Source organism: Chrysemys picta, chromosome 4, assembly GCF_011386835.1.
Source record: "Chrysemys picta bellii isolate R12L10 chromosome 4, ASM1138683v2, whole genome shotgun sequence".
NCBI lineage: Eukaryota > Metazoa > Chordata > Testudines > Emydidae > Chrysemys > Chrysemys picta.
Window position 1 is genome coordinate 87,939,843 of NC_088794.1, and position 6,454 is coordinate 87,946,296.

Consider the following 6,454-nt stretch of genomic DNA (forward strand, 5'->3'; position numbering starts at 1 on the left):
TGAGCCTCCTTAGTACCATGAGTTCAACTGTACAGGCCTTGGTGGGAGAGTTTGAACAATAGCTCCAACATGCTAGAGCGAATAGAAGGCTGATATGCCAGTGGAAAGGGAATTCTTGATGTGAAGTTCCTGCTTCCTGCCCTGATGGGTCATGTGATATTCATTTGTAAATCAGTCATTGGTCCATAAATTAATGTTGTTCATCCCACAACGCAGACTAGTAATCTTGGGAAGAAATTCCACATTTGAGGGAAAGAAGGAAATATTTCTGGAGCAGGTTGTTTGCAATAAATTGCAATTGCTGCGGTATGGAATGTCAGTAGTCATCCCTGGGGAGATGGATTAGAGGGCAGAGAAGGCAGTCAAAGATACATAATAATGCAATTTATCAAAGGGCTGCTAATGAAAGACCTTTGCCATTATAAACCCCATTTTGTGCCTTCCCTAACCCAATCTACAAAGATTAAGATCTCAACAAAAGCTGGGTGGGAAGTGCTAGAGCCCATGGGTTATGTCTCCATCCCCTTTCATAGATCTAATTGTAATATCAATAACCAACCTCCTGTCCATAGTGACAGCCCATGATATGGCCTTGGCCTTCTGTGACATAGACGTGCCCAGGCATGTGTATTATTACCCCTGTGTCCAGCCATCTTCTCAATATTTCGCCAAAGGGGGTCATATGCAATCTCTGCTCAAAGCTAAGAACTAGCTGACTGTTAGGGTTATTGCAAGTTGTTTGTACGGGAAGTAGTTTAAGAAATATGTAGACTATTGGGTTTAAAGCTGTTGAAAGTCAGACTTGTCACCTGAGGCGGGGTCTTTGAGATTTCTCAGTCAATGCCGAGAACAATGGACATCCGAGGAGACAGTCAGCGTTTACTGTCTGAGCCGGGTGAAGGCTTGAGGATTTACAAAAACAAAAGAACCCCAAGAAAAGTGTCTGAATATATGTTTCACTCTATATGCATCCGAAGAAGTGGGTTGTAGCCCACGAAAGCTTATGCTCTAATAAATTTGTTAGTCTCTAAGGTGCCACAAGTACTCCTGTTCTTTTTGAGGATACAGACTAACATGGCTGCTACTCTGAAACCTGTCTGAATAGAGGCTCCCCTGAGGTAAGAAACAGTGGTCTGCAACTGCGTAAGAGAATTAGAAAGGGCACGAGATTTCCTCCATTATGGAGGAGGAAATCTGCCAACAGGGATGTCTCATGAAAGATGGATTCCAGCTCTTGGAACTAGAAGACCACTGCTGCAAGGACTGACCTTTGGGTGAGAGTACAGGAAAGTAGATAAGAAAGTAACTTGTTAATAAGTATTGGCTATAGTTTGCCTCTTATGTTTTCTTTTACCTGTAACTGTATGTTTCCAAACCCTAATACTTGCTTTGATTTAAATCTTTATCTCAATAAAGATAAACTTCAATTTGGTTTTACAATAAATCTGTCTAAGCGCCTCGTGTTAAGGTGCTGAACTGAGGTGAAACCAGTGAACTGGGGTACACTGTTTATGGAGGCAGCGGATCAGTGTACATTGTGGGTTCTCCAGAAGAGAAAGGACTGACACCTGAGGGTAACAAAGTGGGGTGAGTAAATTGCTAGCCTGCAGGGAGAGAGAACGGGGCTCGCAGAGCCATAAGTGCTGGAACTAAGGGTGCTGTCTCACCCCCAGGCTTGAAGTGGTTTCATCATATACAGAGTTTACACCCCTGCCTAGAGGAGAGCGCTTGTGTTGCTTGCTGTCGGTAGTTGGGGAGGGTTTCCCCTGGTGGGCTCAGACAAGGCATTCACACTGTAAGCAGGTGGTAGTGATTCATCCTGGACACTTTGGGTAATCCTGAAAAGTCTCTCACTGTCCATAGCATTTTGAGGACTTGTTCAGATTAGGTAATATAATCTTCTATTCTAGCATGCCCTGGATTGTGATATAGTCAGGTTCTTTAGTACTTCTCACATAGCACCCATCCTCTCCACCTCCTTCCCAGCACTCAATAGTACAACCTGGCCATGCTCGCTGCTAGTCTAGCATTTGAGCTGCTGTCTGTATCAGAATACTATTATGGCCAGTCCTGGCTTGTAACCACTGAGCTGACCTCAGGGTTTTGTGTTTTCTGCCTGTGTATCAGGATCTTGTGTGGAATGATCCGAGCCAAGAACGAGCCCAATCTGAATTTCTTACCTCTGGAGAAACTTATCTAACCAAGGAATTTTTATTTTCTTTCAGATCACTGGTCCAGAAACAGAACTTTGAAAATTGTACTTGTGTTGTAAGCATTGCTGCTGCCAAAAGGTTCTGTCCTGTGACATGAGATATTGGATCTTTAACTCACCTGCATTGTTATACCACATTGCCTTTCCCTCTTTCAGGTTAATTATTCATTGTGTGTTTTTAAAAAAGTATTTCCTTTTATTAGTTTTAAATGTGTTGCCTTTTAATGTCATGGATAATGAGAACATGTGCCGTTACATTGCATTAGCGGTGTCAAACGCATTTTGGAGGAGAGGATGTGATTCCATGTTTAATTATGGTGTGTGAACCAGGCTATAAATTCTGGACTTAATGTGCCCCTCCCACCTGTGTCAGCTAATTATTTCATGTCGCCTGATCGCCGGCACCCAGGAGTTTGAGGTATGTGTCCCGGTCTCCGAGTGCTGGGAATGGGGCTGCTGGAGGGAAGGGGAGAAGAACAAGACGAACCCAGCACCCAGCCTGGCCTGGCCACATCAGGGAGTCGGGGGCAGGCTCGGCCTGGCAGCAGCACCCTAGCACCACCTCCTCCCTGGCAGCACCGCCCCCCCGGCTTGGGACAGTCCTCCTGAGTCTGCCTCTGGCCTCAGCAGTCCCAGACTGTGGGCAACTCCTCCCGCGCAGCCCTGCACCCCCCTCACTGCATCCCTCCCCGTCCCAAACCCCCCGCACCTCCATCCCCCTCACTGCATCCCTATACCGGCCCATCCTGTCCTGCCTCCCATACCTACCCATCCCTGTACACCTTACAGCGCTCTCCCACCCATCCTCTCCACCTCCCAGAGCTGCCACCCCCATGTCCCTCACCCCCCAGAGCCCTGCACCCCATTCACCTCCGTACACTGCTGCACTCCCGTTATGTCCCTATACACCTCTGTGCCCCCCCCCCACAGCCTCATGTACCTGTAGCCTTCTGCCTTCCCCTGTATACGCATCCACCCCACATACCTCCTCTCCTTCACTGCCCCCCTTCACCCCATCCTGCTCTCGTCCTTGGCCTCTTTCCCTCCCCATCCTCTCTCCTCCACACACACACCCCCGCATCTTTTCCCCTCCAGCCAACTCTCCTCCCTTCCCAGCTGGGTGATTTAGGCAGCCCCTGGAAGAGTGGAGTCCTCCCAGGCACCATCATAATCAGAAAGAGAAAATAAAAAGGCAATAAAACCAGACAATAAAACTCAGCCAGCAGCCCGGGGCTCAGGCAGAGCAGAGCCCCCTCAGTGCCAGGCAGCCAGCCTCCGGTCCCTTCACTTTGGGACCCAACCTTCATGCCGGGCACGGCAGCATTGCAGGCCTTTGGGTGAGGGGCCCGTGGGCACTGGAAGTCTCCTGCAGCTAGTGTGACCAAGTGACAGAGGGAAGGGGGATGGAGTGAGCGGGTGCAGGGCCTCAGGAAGGGGCGTGACAGTGGGTGTGGCAAGATTGTTCCGTTTTCTGGAATTAGAAAGTTGGCAACCCTACTTTCCTTCCCCGGATCCTACCTTCCTGTTCCATAAAACCCCTGCCCCGCCTTTGTTATGCAGTTATTTGGGGGTATGTCAGTCCTTTACTGAGCTTTGTTTTATTTACTTTGTTGTCCCCTGGGCACTGGGCTTGCTAGCTGCAGTATTATTGATTTTTCTTACAAGACCGCATGCCTGTGTATCTGGCACTGTGAGGAGTCACTTTGAATGGTGGCACCAGGGAAAGAATCCAAGACCAGCCCATGCACAAGGGGGGCAAAGTTGCACCAGTGAGAGGACAGGGAAGAGGTTACATAGACAGTACAGGGATGCTAAATACACCAGGACATCACCTTTAAGTCACCAACAAAGGAGTTTTGCTCTAAGTCATCTTTGTTTTTTTTTAATTCAGCTGATTGTAATCACTTCCAATTTAAAAATTAAAAGCTCCTTCCCATGCAGGATTCTCATTTGACTTTCAGCTATGGATAGTCGGATTGTCTGTGAGGGAAATCTCATTTTGCATGTTGGGAAGATAGATGGAAATTATTGATTGACAGTTAGTGGGTTAGGGTTCTAATAAAACTTCAACCTTTTTTCTTAGTCCTACTCACTCCTATACAGTGGAGGGCAAGAGGCTGAGGGAAGCATATATAAGTACCCACCCAGTTTTTCCCTCCCTTCCTCATCAGTGTACTGACTCAGACACTATCCTTTTCTCCTAGAAGCTGCCAGCCTGGAACTATGGGCCTATCCAGTTGGGGGCCCTGTCTCTGATGGTGGCCATTGGCTCATGCTTCAGTGGAAGTAGTAGGTAGCTAATCCCCGTCTGCCTGGATAACTGCACTGCTGTTTGGTTCTGCTTTGCACTAGCTGAATTTAGCAAGAGTATTACACTGCTTTCCTTCCTCCTTGGCACTGATCTAATGCTCTGTAGTTCAGAGGGATGAAAGGAGTAGAAGAGGAGGAAGAGATGCTGCTGGCTTTTGCTCATTAGAGGCTCTAAGGCTCATTATCCTGGACAAATTCTGATTTCCTGGGCCAGTTTTAGGGCACTGTAAAGTCTGTGGCTAGGAGCCCCCTGATTTCTAGGGGATGAGGCCCAACGCAAACTCAGTTTACAAAGGAATGAGGAACAATGTTCTAACTCGCCTTCCAGACACGCTGCAGAATAGCTTACACCCAAACATTTAACTTCTATTTTGAGTTATTTATTGGCTATTCAGTTTAAATAAAGATCTTATAAAGGCTTTAGGTGTACTAACAGGGCATTAATATTACAACATGGCCCCGCTGGGATTCTACAGAAATCTGCATAGCTAAAAATCATTTCTAAAAAACGAGGGTTTTTTAAAGAAATTATGGTTTGGGGGATTTAACCCTTTCCCTTCCCAAATGCAACATTCCTGCTGCTCGTCAATTAGCACAAGTAATAGTGATTGTAAACAGAAAGTGACAGTGTCACTGTACCAGCTGAGTGAAGTGCAAAAAAATACATGTGGCATCAGTGGCAAAATATACACGAAAAAGGGAAGCCTGTATCTTGACTGATAGGCATAGTAAATTGTTTCATTACTGTGCCACTAGATGGCATCATGAGAGAAGACTGACAGTAGAGGCCATATGCCAGTAGAACTAGGAGACATTATTTCTGGACAAATAGTTTATTTGCCAAAAAAATGCTACTTTGGATTGACCATAACTATTTGCAAATTCAGGTTGAAGTGAATGAATAGTTTTGGCTGGAAAACATGAAGCAGAAATTATGAAAATGTTTTGTTTTGATAATTGTCAATACAAAATGTTTTGACATTTTGTATTGAAAGGTTTCAGAGTAGCAGCCGTGTTAGTCTGTATCCGCAAAAAGAAGAACAGGAGTACTTGTGGCACCTTAGAGACTAACAAATTTATTAGAGCATAAGCTTTCGTGGACTACAGCCCACTCCTTTGGGAGCATAAGCTTTCGTGGACTACAGCCCACTTCTTCGGATGCATATCCGAAGGAGTGGGCTGTAGTCCACGAAAGCTTATGCTCTAATAAATTTGTTAGTCTCTAAGGTGCCACAAGTACTCCTGTTCTTCTTTTTGTTTTGAAATTTAGCTAGATTTGTTTTGGTTTTTTATTTTATTTTTTAAAAAGGTAAAAACACCCCAAATCAAAACAAAAATAATTTCAACCGGAACGGAAAATCTTTTTTCCAGGTCTGTCACCCAACTGAAAAGTCAATTATTCTCTTAGCTCTGCATATAGGTGATGTGAAGATACTACACTGCATGCAACAAAATATGCATCATATGGGAATTACACCCCTTCCTTCATGATAAGGCTGGTAACCATCTCCAAAGTAGCATTTCTCTCTCCTTGGGATCTCTGGGTTCTACGCAGGGAGGGAGAGGATGGGCAGTAAGGGGCCAGTGGGGATGTGCATTGTCCCCTCCACCTGCCTATGCAAAGGGTCTTCCAGTGTCACTTCCTCCCCTCCAGAGATCCCCATTTGATGGCCAGTGCGGGGGCAACCACCAAAGGAGCAGGAGAAGAGAAGCTGTTCCTCCAGAGCCCCTGTGATCTGTAGAGTGCACAAATTGGACCTCTGGCCTGTTCTGCTGGGGTGGGTGGGAAAGTAAACCCCATCTTCCCCTAAAGGAGTAATGTGATGGGAAAATCAGATTTTTCTCTCTTCTCCAGATTTTGACTTGGTAGATGCGTGTCTCACAACTGCACCCTTCACTTACCTTCTAAGAATGTCTGACCCACAGCTCTCC